The 15502-nt window shown below is 40.1% G+C and overlaps 1 protein-coding gene and 1 long non-coding RNA gene across 2 annotated transcripts in view; both read right to left on the bottom strand.

The window, feature by feature from the left end:
* Positions 1-15502, bottom strand: part of MDGA2 (MAM domain containing glycosylphosphatidylinositol anchor 2) — a 786958-nt gene that overhangs the window by 643470 nt on the left and 127986 nt on the right. The gene's annotated exons all lie outside the window — the stretch shown is intronic.
* Positions 9767-15235, bottom strand: LOC131405633 (uncharacterized). The gene is made up of 3 exons (XR_009219983.1): positions 14478-15235; positions 13503-13606; positions 9767-11919 (listed from the first exon to the last, which is right to left on the bottom strand). It is a non-coding gene; the product is annotated as an uncharacterized LOC131405633 (long non-coding RNA).

Genomic DNA, 15502 nt, shown 5'->3' with positions numbered 1-15502 from the left:
ATCATGCACCTTCTCTCTCTTTTTTTAAAGCACTCTTAGATGCTACTGGGATATACTGAGATAATGTGTAGTATCTGAAATACAGTAAATGCTCAACAAATCTTGTTGACTTCTACAACTAGTCTACCGGCTAACGCACCAAGTAGAACGCAGTAACAGAGAAGTGGGAGGGGCACCTCAGAAGCTAACAAAGCAACCTAGCGCACACTTAACGAGGAGTTAGGAAGGGGAAGGGGTAGTTGTTACAACACTAGCCCCAGGTTAAGAGCAAACTGCACCTGACACATTTTTCCCCTTTAAATAATGTGCCTCCTTGTTCAAAGTCTAAAAGAAAAATGGGTAACGCCCCCAAGTTCCTGAGAAGCGTGATTCGCACCGGCCTTCCTTCACTTGTGGGCTCTGCTAGTAGGGCTTAGGAAGCAAGTAGAGTCAGATCCAAGAGCCCCCCCAGACTACAATTAACTTCTGCAATTCTGTCTTCCTTCTGAGTCTTCCAGGATGATTGGAGGAGGAGGAATCTATGAGTGCTAATCTTTGTTCTACAAAGGAGAAAACCGGAAACTCTTGAGATGTTTCCCTAAGATCACAAGCCCCTTCACACCAGTCCTGGGTCTTAAACAATAGCTTGTAACTCTATCATCAGTACACTTCCATTATACCCATGCCTCGCAGCACATTTTATACAGGCAGCACTTAATTAGTACTTGTATGTATAAGGTAAATTCTCCCTTATAACTGCATGACCACCTATGAATAACAGTCTCAAGGAAGGGATCTTTCTCTCCCTCCCCTATTTCATCTCTCCTCTCCATTTCCTTCTCTGCTACTCTCAGATCTCCCTTATCATACAAAACTCTCGATTACAAGGAGTCACAACAATGCTAAAAATTGTCTCCCAGTTCTTTCTTTTTTCTCACATCTGTACTTAACTGATCAGATGACAGCAAGAAACCAGGGGCCCCATTCTGTCTCCTGTGATGAAACGCTCTGGATAACCTAAGCATGGCTATCTCGAGAAATACAGACTAACTGTACTTTACCTCTTCATACATGCAAAGTTCTACCTTTGTATCTGTGCTCATTTCATATTTTCTTATAAAGTTTACTGAGTACCTAGAAAGTTAATTTAGGAACAGGAAGTAGAAAAAGTGGCTCTGCCAGTTAGAGTTAGAAAGTAATGGTGAAGAGCTTGAGCAGACAAGAAATGTAGGACTTAGCCTGGCTCAGAGACATGCCTGGAAGACTAGAGAACTAGGCCTGGGTGAGGGGCTAGGGAGCTGATTATACTGACAGGCGATGCCACAGGAATGGAGATTCAGGATGCTGCCCCTGGCATCATCACAGTTGTTTTCAGCAGTGTTACTGGACTCTCAATCTGCTTACCACCATGTGGACAACCTGTGAACAGCCTGCACACATCTAAAGGTCAAGTTCACATTCGATGGGCTGAGCCTGTGGCGCACGACGATACTTCGCAGACAGAGAGCAGGAGCTAAAGTGTCTGCTGTCTTCCTTTGCACAGAGGTCAGTGGGGCATTGCTTCCTGACTCTTCTGGAATCGCACCCCCACACGAAAAATAGAATGAATATTCAGTGGTTGGCTGTCAAATATCAACAAGAACTTAAGATGGAGACAGGAATCTCCTGTTTTGGGGCTTAATTTCAAGACTTAGAATATCAAGCTTCAGCAGATGAGGAGATATATAAGGCACAGTGGGCAAGTCTGGAAACAGGACTCTCACCACCACACTATTTTTCAGGAGAAAGTGCACCAAGTTGAAGGGCAGTGTATGCTGTGAGCAGGGGCACAGACTGCACAGGGGTGCGTGCTGTTTCTGCCACTTACTAGTTGTGCGACCCCGGACAAATCCACTGAGTTTTCTGAACCTCAGTCTTCCCATCTGAAGCAATACTGTTTTTCTGAAGCAGTATTGTAAAATGGTCTTTCATACATAGACCTGTAGCAAGCATTTGTCAGTTGCCTCCTCAAAATCAACCCCACTTCTCTCATCAACAGCACCCAGACTTTCCTCTGGCTAATCCCCTTGACCTCATTCCCAGCCTTTTGAGCCTCAGGTTCAGGAAGCCACACTGCTCAAACCAGGTAGTCAATTCCATGCTCTGAGCTACACACTTGGGTTCAGGGATGAGTATTCAGCCACAAACCAGCCAGTGAACCATAAGGAGGCATCTGCCGGGGCTTTGGGGAGAGCAGTTCCCCCTCTTTTTCAGGGGAGCTATCAGAAGAGATGCCTTCTCTTCCTCTGTCCTTCATGGTATGAAGTGATGAGGTCTGACTCCTCCTTGGCCACCATGTCTGAAGCTGATCTGGCTACAGAACAGCAGAGAAACCACGCCAAAGTCTGAAGGGATCATGAACATTTATATCAAAGTGCCTCAAGTCAGCAAAATCTCTTGTTTTGTAGGTACACAAGCCAAACTACTTTTTTAAGCCAATTTGGGTTAGATTTTCTATCCCAAGGCAACCAAAAGATTCCTAATTCAAGAGCAAACTAGAAAATATATTCTTATCCATAAGAACAAAAATAATGGACATTTTATTTACAAAAAAAATTGTCTAGTGAATATATTCATCAGAGAAACCATGAGAGGCTGAATCAGAAGGACTCGCAGACTGAGACTCAGAGTAGCTGTGACACTAACAAATAGTTTACAAACACCAACAAAGGTTTTCACATATGACTATTCATCCTCCTTTGAGACTGAAAACATCAGTCAGATAGACGCATCTTAGACTAAGTTTTTTCCACAAGTACTTGGGGAAGAAAATCCTGCCTGCCGACAATGCTCACCTCCGAGTACTCCAGTTCAACTCTGACTGCACGTGGGAGTCTTTCAACGACCAAAATTGAGAGAAGTCGAGCTTAAAACACACCAGAGCTCTGAAGGGAAATTACGATGTCAAAATACATCCTTCAGCAGAAGTTAGTGCAGAGACACTAGTGTATCATCATGGGTACACCCATCCCAAGAGTACAAAAAGGGAGAAGAAAACAGGATATTAGAGCAAAACCTTCAGAAAGTAGGTTATAAATTTCAAAACTATTAACTTTTCTTAACTCTTCATTTTAAAAAAATACGCAAATCATAGAGAATCAAAAACTCACACATGTTAAATTTATATCATATGCAAAACATTACATTAGATGACTCAGTATAAATTAGCCCATTCCAGAAAGACAGAGGAAATGAACTCCAATTTAGATTCTGCCAGGCAATCTGCTCAATAAACTTGAGCAGTACACAGACACCTTCTGACTTCAGTTACTCACATACTTGTACATAAGGCTACTGAGCAACATGACATCATTCAAACATCACGAAGAATAACCTATACTTGAATGCATGAAAATTACAGAAATGTCTAATAACCTAATTACATGAGTTCATTGATCCCTATTTACTAAACTATTATTTCTTAGCCAGAAAACCATAAAATTTTGGTTATAAAGAGATGTCCTCAACATATTGTGCATCTTAAATTTCCTCACTTTTTCTTTTTCTTTCTTTTTAGTTATTATTTTTTAATACACAACAATATAGAAAATTAAGGTGATGAATGCCCATGATGAGGACAGGGAATGTGTGTATGTGTGCATGTGTGTGGGGGGTGTGGAGGGGGAGGGAGGATTATGTAGTTGAACAAAGGAGATATTATTTTGCAGGTGGGTGGACCAGTAAAGATATTGGTATGCTGATATCAGTGAGCATACATGTGTATATCATCAAGGTGGGCAATGAAATAATTCTTCCCCAGAAATTGACGAAATGGTATCCAGAATTCTAGAAGCAGAACATTCTACCCAGAAAACCGTACTAAATTTGTGGGGGTCAGGGATGGGTACGTGGTGAGAGTAACAGGCTTCACAGATACTGAGGTAGAAGAGATTTGCTAAATTTCCTTTGAACAAGAAGAAAACAGTAATACAATTTGTAATGTATCTACACACACATAAATAATATCTGGAGGAAATATATGCTAAAATTATATATATGCATAGATGCATGTTTATGTATGTATAAAAAGTGGTACAAACTGTTACATGACACTAATTATTTAGCACGAATGGACCACTATTTAGGCTTTCTATTATTGATCTATATACCACACAGTAAAACAGCTAGCAACGTGCACATCATTGGCAACGGTGTACTTGCCAAGGAAACATTGTTATTTTACACCTGGCTTTGTGCTTTGTTTTTCTCTCCGCTATTCTGTAACATTTGACAAATGGCTACTTAAGATCCATTAGCCATCTACAGCAGCAGTCTGCTTTATGTAAGGTCTGGTGACACCGGGAGCTGTCACACACACATTCAGGAGACTCACAGAACCAGGTAAGAACTAGGCCATCATCATTTTTCTGTTTTCGCTTTCTAACTGTCACCCATTTTGGTGGTCATATGTGCTTTTTTTAATTGAAAGACAAGCTATTGTTTGTTTTAGTGTGATTTTGCTTCAGATTTTAGCAAGTACGGGTGAGTATATTTACAGAATATTCATTTTGATTTTATGTAGAACGTTCAAAAACATAGCAAATAAATAAGAATTACCGTAGTAGTTTTAAGATCTCTATCAGTTAAAAAAATATTTTATTCAATTTTATTTTTAGTTCTTAACCTATTTTGCATTTCATAGATGTTCTAATTTAAGGAGCTGATTTCGTTTTTTGATTTGATCTTCTCCACAGGTTTTCATGGGATGAAAGATTGACACGCTTTAGGCCACTTGTTTTTTGTTTTGTTTTTCTCATGCAATTCTTTAAATTGCAACTTTATGTACAGCATATGACTTAAAAAATACTCCTCATTGGGGCAATTAAATTGCAACTCCATTTTAGGGGTAAGAATTTGAATTTACATGTAATGCTTAACTGAAATAGTTGTTTTCTTTGAAAAATGAGGGGTAAAAGAAAGTACAGAAATGGCAAAGGTTAAGTTCTCCCAAGCGTTCATTTGAGTCTTTTGTCAGAAGAATGACAGAATTCCACTCCCATCAGGCTTTCTGATTACTTTCCGGGTCCCTTTGTCTCAACATCCTTCTCCAGTCATCCCGTCAGCTGGACACAAATCATGCGTTTACATCATCTACAAGCATCCTCACCATCAGGTATCCATCCAGCTATAGTTTGTGAGACCATGATTTCCAACTCAGTAAGAACTAATTTTTCCTCTTTTTTGGAATTAAAGGAGAAACAAGACTCCAACCATTTCCCCCCCATCTCTCTAAATTTATTTCAGGTAAATCAGTGCACTAAGTTGGAAGGTCATCACTCTTCTTGATAATAAACCCCTCCTCTCCACGAAGCCAGATAGTAAATCAGAAGAGTGCCCTGCTTGGGAATAAGGATAAATATGCTGGAAATAACTCACATCTTTTAAAAAGCCATTTCTGATTTGGCAAAGGCTATCTCCACGGCCATGCACTTGGCTTGGTAGATACGCTAACTGCAGATCTCAGGTACCGTGAAGTGCAGACCTCTGGGCTGTGCTCCCTGTGAGGCACTACTCCATTTAATCACCGTGCTTCACCTGCTCTCAGGATAACTAAGAGCTCCCTGAGGATCTGCATTCACTGTGGACTAGTCTCTCTTTAATAGTGTTTTCCTTTCTTTTTTTAAGTCACCATATGTTACGAACTCAATGAGTTTCCTCTTTCAGAAACCAGCTAAACACAATGCACTCAAGAGTATCTGCCAAAAACAATTGTCTAAAATCTTAAAACACTGAAAATGTCCAAAATCATAGTTGCTGCTATTAGCACACTAGAAGCAACTCATGGGATGAACTTCCCAGAAGCGGCTGACGTCAATGATAAGTAAAGCTGTATATTATGAACCCGTGTGAACTTTCTAATATAAAAATCTATAAGATGGCCATTAAAGTGTAAGTAGTTTGCAAGCCCCAAGAAATAACATTAGTCATCTTTTTCTATGACAGATCATAAGTAAGCACGGTCAGAAAACAGATACAGAACACAGAACAGGGGAAAGTTGACATTTTATTAACAACTCCATTAAAATAAATGAACTTACAGCCAAGCAAAAACCAAGAATCACTAAGTGTTTTAAATTAAGCACTTGACACGTTGGAAATGAATGTACACTTCACAACACTGAAGGAATCAGTAAGTATTCCTTGAAATATGATTCCAACTATTGGATTCTTTACATGAAAGGCTCAAATAAATTTCTCTCCAGTTAACGATGAATCCAAATTAAAACTAACATTGACCATCCCTAAAGTATAGGAACGGTGTCATCCAGAATTAAGGGAAAATAATCTGTAAAGAGATATCAATGCAGAATGAATTTCAACTCACATCAGAATTTTACTTCTTTTCTAATCCTTATTGAAAAGCACTGATACTCTGTCATTGATTTAAATTCAAGACTAGCAAAATCTGTCATGGATATAATAATTAACAAAAATAACTTCCACTTGGCAGGCACACACATACGCAGACCCTAAAATCGATTTCCCACCTCCCTCAAATTCAGTCTCAATCTTTTCATGACAAGACTTGCTCCCTCCTTCCAGGGCATCTTAATCATTGGTTCAATGACTGCCATTCTTAACATTCAACTACTGAATATGGCAATAGAAACTGGATGTGGAGAATTATTTCTTGGATGCTCTAACATGCCCTGTTTTCAGTCTCATTCTTGTACTTCGCAAAGTTCCCTGACTCATCATTCATGTATAAAGAGCAGTTATAAGGAAAGCATCTGCCAGATACAGTGCTAAGCTCTTTACATACATTGTATTAAATCCTCATCTTGCTAATACCCTCTCCTTTGGGGGGAAAAAAAAGAAAAAGAAAAAACAGAGACAAAACAAAACTAAAAACTATACAGCAACTGTAATTAGTCTCATTTTATAGATGGAAAGCATGAGGCTCAGAGTTCAATCATTTGACTAAAGCAATAAAGACAGCAATAATGAGGGGAGCTCAAGGTTGAAATGGGATCTTTGACCTCCAGAATACTGTAACCACTCTTCAGAATACCTTCATGTTTTAAAAAACTGGGACTTTATCTCCCTAAAGATAAGGCATGTCTATACTCTCTTTTTGGATGAATAAACCTCTCCTCCATTTTTTCATATCTTAGCTCCTGAATGACTCCTCAGTGGGAACACACTTTCCATTTCTATTCCCCTCTTATGTCAAATACTCCACTGAACTAAAATAGACACGTGAACTAATATAAACCCATAGTCAGAAGCCTTTGCCTTTCAGTTTCTTTCTACAGGCAAGCCAACGATTTTCTCTCACAGTGTAAATGTTTGCCTTTAATGTGTTAAATAGGTTAATAAAAACAGGATAAGTTGTCTTCCCATATTTGAATATCCAAAATATGTTCATATATTTGTGTGTGTATATATATTCTTAATTAAATATAACTAGAAATGCTATATTCAGTTGGATATGTTCACTAAAGAAACTGTCTTCTCTTTCTGATTTAAATAATTTTATACATGCAGTTTTGAGCAGCGTCATTGCCATCTGATCAGGGAGAACATTTAAAGCTGTACCGTTTGAACAGTCCAGAAGAAGTGAATGAATAACAAATAACTAGTAAGATGGCATTTCTAAGTTTCAATTTTTATCCATGAGAAGGAATAAGATCTGCAATACCATAGGTATTTCCTCCAAATGGAATGAAACTGATAACAATAATTTACTGCTAAGTTAATTTAAAAGTAACTATTATGTTCAGAAATTTATCCCTAGCTTATTTCCAAATAAGTTAGTATTTCCAAAACCCATTATTCTTATACAGAATTTCCATAACTAGGATGTATTCGTCAAGGTCCCAGAATTTCAATTTCCCAAAGAGAGTGACAGTTTCGGGCAATCTTCACAATTTCAGAGGCAGTTCAATCTATTTTGATTTAAAATTGATTAGCATCTTTGGAAATAATGTGCAGCGAATTGCTGAGCTGATCAAGGTAAACGGAGCCTGCATTAAACATTCAAGAATGTTATTCGATCACAAAATAACCCACATTTTCAAGCTCCAAATCAACAAATTAAAGCTGCCCTATGAGAAGCTTAATTCCATCGGCTCCTCGGTATTGTTGTGCACATTTCTACGGTATAATTATCAAACCCTAATGACAGCTCCTCAAAGAGGAAGCAGCCTGTCGCCCCTCTCTGAGCATGTCCGTTAGGCAAAGGACAAGGAGGGCAAAACAAAATAACGAAAACACAATCGACAAGTCCATTTGTCTTGCTCACTCAGTTTTGAAATGACAAAGCAGTCCCTAAGTACACAATTTTATTAACATAAAACCTACGTTAATCAGAACCAACAAGATGGTTTTGGATATACAGCAGGGGTTTAACGCAAACAGTAGGGGATGAATATAATTTAATTGATACTGACCCTAAATTGCTAGCTATAACTTTGATTTTTTTAAATTTTAAAGCAATTTAGAGAAGGCTCTTAGATCAGTACACTTTTCGCAGAATCTCCTATTTGAAGTGGGAAAAAAACATGACAGGGACTGAAATGTGGAACACACGGAGGTTACATCTATAATTGGTCCACAGAATCTTCAGATTCTCTAGTCCTAAGTTCACAGGAAACTTGGAGGGATGACTAGAGAGCAGGACCACCCAGGGAGGCGGAAAAGGCAAGCATGTCTGCACTCCACTCTAGTCTCCAGATGCCCTGTCCGTGGGCTCTGTCCGTGGGCTCTGTCCATCGGCTCCGCCCGTGGGGCTCTATCTGTGCATGGGCTCTGTCTGTGGGCTCTGTCCGAGGGCTCTGTCCGTGGGGCTCCGTCCGTGGGCTCTGTCCCACAGCGCCTCCAGGCCTGCGTGGCCGCCAGTGCGGGGTCTTACAGCTCGCCCCGGTGCAGGTTCATCCAGCCGTGGCACGTGATGCTCACAGGGGCCATCTCCATTCTCAGTGTGCTGTCCACCATATGAGAAGCTGCTTTTGCCTCAGTTTGTGACTGAAAGAAAATGTCCGTATGTCTGTCTTCAGCAGCTCACAAGTTGAAAGGTGTATCAGGTGGGAACACAGCGTCGCAGCTGAAGCATTTATTTTCTCCTGAAAACAATCTTCAGGCAGTGGAACTGACAGTATTTTTTCAGTAATTGCTTAAGGGCAAATCAAGGACAGACAAAAAAGCCCTGAGGTATGTGGTATTTCCTTCTTTTTGTTCCCCCCCCAGTTAAAAAGGTGCTTTTAAAATGTAAAACATCTTTTCCACTACGAAGATAGTTTTTAAAAATAGCATATGGTACGAAAATTGTGTTTTTGAAGCTATGTGTCATTATTTCAGACTACAGTGTAAGCCAGCCCGTCGGCCTGGGTTATTAAAATGATGGGATCAAAGAGTCTCAATCTCATTGGACTTAGGAGGAGAAAATGTTTGGGGCAGAAAATAACTGCAGAGGATTTTGACTTAATGGCACAGAAAACGCATTTAAAAATTACTGCCCCTTGGGGCCGGCCCGGTGGCGCAAGCGGTTGGGTGCGCGCGCTCTGCTGCGGCGGCCCGGGGCGCGCACCGATGCACTGCTTTGGCAGGCCACGCTGTGGCGGTGTCCCATATAAAGTGGAGGAGGATGGGCACGGATGTTAGCCCAGGGTCGTCTTCCTCGGCAAAAAAAGAGGAGGATTGGCGGATGTTAGCAAAGGGCTGATCCCCTCACAAAAAAAAAAAAAAAAAAAAAAAACTACTGCCCCTTGGGGGCTGGCCCTGTGGCGTAGTGGTTAAGTTCGCCGGCTCTGCTTTGGGATCCTCGGGGGCATACCTACGCACCACTCATCAAGCCATGCTGTGGTGGTGTCCCACATACAAAATAGAGGAAGACGGGCACAGATGTGAGCTCAGAGCCAGTCTTCCTCACCAAAGAAAACAAAAGAATTACTACCATTAACCTCTGTCTTCTGCCATTACATAAAGACTTATTTGACCACTTCATGACAGACAACTGGAATCATTACATTAACAACCAATATAGAAACTAGGGATTGTTGAAGAATTCATGATTGTTTAAACTAACAACATTGAGGCTCCAAGCATGCCTTCGAGAGAACCGAAGCTATAGGATGCTAAGATCACCTGGATGTCCTGAAAAGAGTTATATTTATAGCAGTTGTGTTCAATTTGACAAACAGCATGTAATCTCCCCTGTAAAAAGGAATAAAATACCCATTTAGTGGAGATGAATTATTCTTTTACACTATTCAGCTCCATTTTAATAATATATGTCCTGTCTTCCCTTGTACTAAGTTAGATTATAGTCGCCTGAATAAGTTATAAACTCTCCAGAAGAGGCTATTCTCATGTGTATGATCACGATGATGCCAGGGACTGTGTCTTATTGTCTCTTGGTAGCTCCTCGGCCTGTAATGGGGCCTCACATGAAGTGGGTACTCAATAACATTTCCTGAGTTAATGATTAAATGAACAGCTTCTTAAATTAGTTGTGGTTATGAAAATATAACAATCATTCACTGGAATGCACATTATAGAATTATTTAACCTTGGATTACAAGGAGTCTTACAGGAAAGCTCATTAAACTCACATTCAATTTAAGAATACCTTCTACCTCTCTGAAGCCTGCTCATCTAAATTTTGGTTTAAAAATCTCAATTATTCGGAGTTCACTGTTCCATTTTTATTCGGGTACATTTATTAAACTTTCCTATGTTGAGTCACAAATCGTTGCCTTTCAACTTACATCCCAGCCCTGTCCCCTGGATAACACAGAACAAGTAAATTGCCTTTTCATCCTGACAACACTTCAGATTTTTTAAGGCTACCATAATTGTCTCACTTACTCTTTTCTGGCTTAACATTCCCACTTCATTCCATTGTATCCACCTCCTTAGAGTCTGAAGATTTTTGGCTCTGTGGCTTAATTGCCAGTTTTTGGAATTTTTCATGGATTCTTTCTCATTCTCTTGCTCCTCACTTTTAGAACTCTAAATTATATGTATGTTAAGTGCATGTCACACCTTTATTTACAGTCGTCTTCATTGTCCAGCCTCTTCCCTCTCTGGGCTTTAATCTAGATATTTCTAGTCATTTACCTTCCAGTTCACTAATCCTCTCTTCTGACACATCAAATCTGTTATTAGCTTCTCCACTGAATCTTTCATTTCCAGTCACCGCATTTTTCAGATTCCAGTTCTCTGGGAAAATTCTCCATTTTTTCCTCTATTTTCTTGAAAATATTAATCATAGTTATTTAGAGGTTCCTATCTGATAACTCCAACATCTAAACCATCCCTTGGGTCTCTTTCTATAGAATTTTGTTTTCGCATTTAGTCGTCTGGACTTGTTTTGGGGCATGCCCAGTAAATGACTACTAGACATCAGGCAGAAAATATTGCAGAGGCTCTGGTTGATGTTATTTCCAAACAGAGTTTTATTTTATTCTGAAGGCAGGCAGAGTACTGGCACATTCAGTTAAGTGTGGGTTTTAGGTTTTGTTACAGCTGGTCATTTTTCCAGTTGGCCCTTGTTCCTAGCTAATAGTACTTCTGGGATCAAGACTGAAAGCCTGTAGAATTTACAAGGGCCACTCCACTTTTGTGGACCTAAACTTAACTTCTCTCTCCAGGACCACCAGACTGTGGGTATGCTGATGTCTTTGCTAAGCTCTTTGGTCTCTGGGGAACAGGTTTCTAGTTGATTTCTAGAAGTTTCACCCTGTACATGTGTCCCTTTAGAGTTGGCAAATGCTTTCAGAGGAAATCACATATATCATTTCTGGTCCAGTTGTTGGAGATTTCTTCCTCACCCTCTAGTCCTCATCTATTTGGTCGTCCTGAAGACTAAATTCTCTCTCTAGCCCAGCAAGTCTGTTACAAGCCTCTGGCTAAATCTTTCTCGTTGTCTTTCCTCCTTTTGCTGAAAATTGACAGGTCCTGTGAGGGAAAAGTAGGAAAATTGTTGGGATCACCATGGCGGTCCCTTTCCTCCAGGATGTTAGCCCAAGTCCTGTCTGCTTTGGGTTTTCAATCATGTCTTTACGATTTTAACATGTGATTTTAATTGTGCAGGGTGCAGTGAGGCTATCATAGTTCAAAAATGGTTACTGAATATTTACTAACTCCTAAGCACTGCACTAAACCACCTGCAAAGACGGTTAGGATACGGTGCCCACCCTTCACTTCACTCAACACAGAGAGTGAGGCTAAGGGTGGGTGGTGATAGTGGGCGACTCAAGGAAAGCATTTACTCTTGAGCAGATGCACTGTTTTTGTTTGTTTGTTTCTAATTAGAAATAATTTTTTAACTTCTGATTAAAACAGTAATTCACATTCACTTTAAAAAATAAAGCTAGGAAGAAGAGACTAGAAACTACCTCTTGATTCCTACCAGCAGATAGCCACTGTCTTACTGTCTATCCATCAAGACTTTTATGCATGATGCATGGAAAGAATGAAAGAAGGAGGGATGGAAGGAAAAGAGGAAGGAAGGGCAGGAGCTATGAATAAAGGAAAAGGCAGCCGCCCGCATACAGGTTCTGTTGAAAATACTAACAGTGGAAAGGGTTATCTATGACGTATGTGTGCCTGGGGAACAGAGAGGACTGCAAACTGAGGGAAGAAGCTTGCAGAAAGCTCAAGTACAAAGCTGGGGAGCGGTGAGGATGAGGTAGGTAGACAAGAGGAGACTGTGAAGACTCTCTGTGAGCAGAACAGAGTTTCAAGAAGGAGAAGGTGAAGAAGGTGAAGAAGGAGAAGGAGAAGGAGAAGAAGACTCAAGTGTAACAAAGATGCCTCACAAACACCCTCTGTATGTGACCCTCATAATACCAGCGTGCGTGGCTTAAATGGAAATATTTTGAGCAGAGTCGTAGGGGCAAAGCCAGACTGCAGAGAGATAAGAGGAAATGAGACAGAAGAAATGGAAGACATAAACTATCTATTATTCTCCTTAATATTCAGTCAGGAGAGAAAGGAAAGAGAGAAAGCAGCAGGTAAAAGCCACAGCAGTTATTTAGTTTTAACTCTGGAGAGACTTGAGCAGGTTTAGAGACTAAAGGCAAGGACGATCAGAAGGCAGAAGCTGAAAATGCCAGTGAGAAGACACGAAGCAACAAAATAAGATCCTTCATTGGATGGATATATAGAATATGATTATCCCTGACTCTTTTTTTTTTTTTTTTTTTTGTACCACATTTCAGAGCAGGTGCACATTAAACTTAAGGCCAAATACAACCACCACATCTTTTTCACAATACCTGCTGCCAAGCCAGGCCTTTTCTTACGCTTGCGCCCAAATGGGCTAGTCTCCTCCTCCCGGACCCAGACACAGCACTGCTAAATTCCATCTCCGCCCTCAAATGCTTCCATTCAAGCCACATTTAATCAGTGCTGACTGCAGGCAAAGCATGATGCTGAGCATGCAGAACACAGAAATGAACAAAACAGACACCGCGCCTGCCCCCAAGGAGCTTACGCTCCATCTGTTTACAGAACGATATGTGCTCCCATCAAACCACCATGTTGATGTGGGTCCAAAATATGGGGGTTCCTCAGTCAGCGGCTCTGGAAACTTGTGGCAACTTTCCATCCTCCAATTAAAGACGGTCTCTTATGTCATTGCCTGAGAGAAGGTTTCCAGCAGATTTTCAGATAAGAAGACCAGAAAATAAACATTCACTAAAATTATAGATACTTTATACCAACAAAATTCAGTAAAACAAATGTTTAAAAACTCACATGTAACCAAGTTTTTAAAATGATCTACGTAACAAATTATTAATTAGATTAATATCAAGTTTCTTCAAATGCATTACCTTTAAGACTGAATTGACCAAATAATTCTCTTATAATTTTACCTAGCCCAAAATAAATGCTCTTTTTACATCTAATTGGGATGCTCATGAATAAGGATTATTAATACATTTTATTTTGTAAAAGAGTCCATCTACTACACAGAGAAAATAACCTATCTAAACATCATCTCTTGGGTACAAACTATATGTGTTCCACGCAACAGTTTCAGAAAGTTTTCTGGACAAAGGGAAGATATCATTACCTCCTACAGTACCAATGAGAAAGATTTCAAGGAATTTTTCATAACAACCTACACCTGCAATGCAGCTCATAACTAGATGGCCTTAGTGAACTTTTTTCAAATAACTACCATGGAAAACCTCCTACAAATCAGAGACACATATTAACTTCATCCTTCTTAGAAAATCTACCATGAACATTTATTTGTGTTTTTATAGTGAAGATTTCATTTAGTAATAAAAAAAGAAGTATTTTTGTAAAGGTAAAAATGGAAAATTTCTCTCCCCTTTTTCATGATTTCCACACTCTTAGTGACCTTTACCAGAGAGCTGTATTCCAGCATTCTGAACTCCCAACCTGAATTTCTGAATTCTTTCCTTTCACGAAAAATACTGAGAACGGTCAACTAGAACTATACTCGGAGGAAGTATATTTTTGGGTGGGTGGAGTAAGCCTACCTGTTTGACTAAATGCTGTTGTGCTGGAGACTTCTTTTTTGGACTCTCGTCACTCAAATCAATCGTAGAGTTGCACAGAAGAGGTGGCAGGGTCTGTATGGCTGTGACATTTCTACAGTTCCAAGCATTTGCCACAGACGTTACAGGAATCATATTTTCCCGAGTTTGAATTTTTGCTGCTTGGAAACATGAGGGAGCAGCCGTCCAAATGACAGGTAAAATGAAACAAAGAATCATTTTCTTTCAGCGTTTACCGTAAAGGTTTCCTTATCCAAATTACAAGTTAATTAAGCCCACATAATCCACATTCCATTAAGTTTTCAAGCTAAAATTAAAATCCAAAGGAGATTAAAAATGCCCACAAAATTAATATTGCATTCTGGGGTAGCAGATGCAGCACTTAGGAGCTTGTCCGCTCTCTTTCAGCAAAGTCAAATACGATCACTTAAGATGTGGGATCACAAAATGCGACACATTACGCTGTCCTTCAAAAGCCAGTACTAACAAAGACCCACATCAGAAGGGAAAGGGAAGCATCTGAACCATCTGAGGAGCCATTGGATCAATACAGTGTTCCCAGGCGTGTGACTGAACCTGCCTGAGCCTCAGTCCCTTGCTTATAAGATGTAGATAATAGTCACACCACTTCAGAGAACTGTGGTGAAGGCTGAATGAGTGAATTCATAGACGGCCTTTAGAGCAGTGCCGGGTCACAGTATGCCTCGTGCTGTTATTCTAAAGCAGGAAACAAGCGGCATTACCTCATCTTACGGGGGTGGGAGGAGCTCTCCCTCAAACATAAGACATGCTGGGAAAGACTTGGCAAGTGTTGGTGGCAACACTGACTGTATTTACCCTTTGAAATTAAGGAAATACTGGTTTCCCATCCATGGCACTTCTCTTCATGTGAGTAAAAGCCATCTGAGTTTGAAATCAAATCCCCTGGGTGGTTCAGGGAACTGCACGCATGTATATTTGGAAGTCTGGAAAATCAAGGGGGATAGATCCTGAAAAAGAGTTAATGG

The sequence above is a fragment of the Diceros bicornis genome, chromosome 5, assembly GCF_020826845.1.
Source record: "Diceros bicornis minor isolate mBicDic1 chromosome 5, mDicBic1.mat.cur, whole genome shotgun sequence".
Taxonomy (NCBI): Eukaryota; Metazoa; Chordata; class Mammalia; order Perissodactyla; family Rhinocerotidae; genus Diceros; species Diceros bicornis.
Note: the sequence above shows the minus strand (reverse complement) of the source record. Positions and strands in the feature narration are given on the sequence as shown.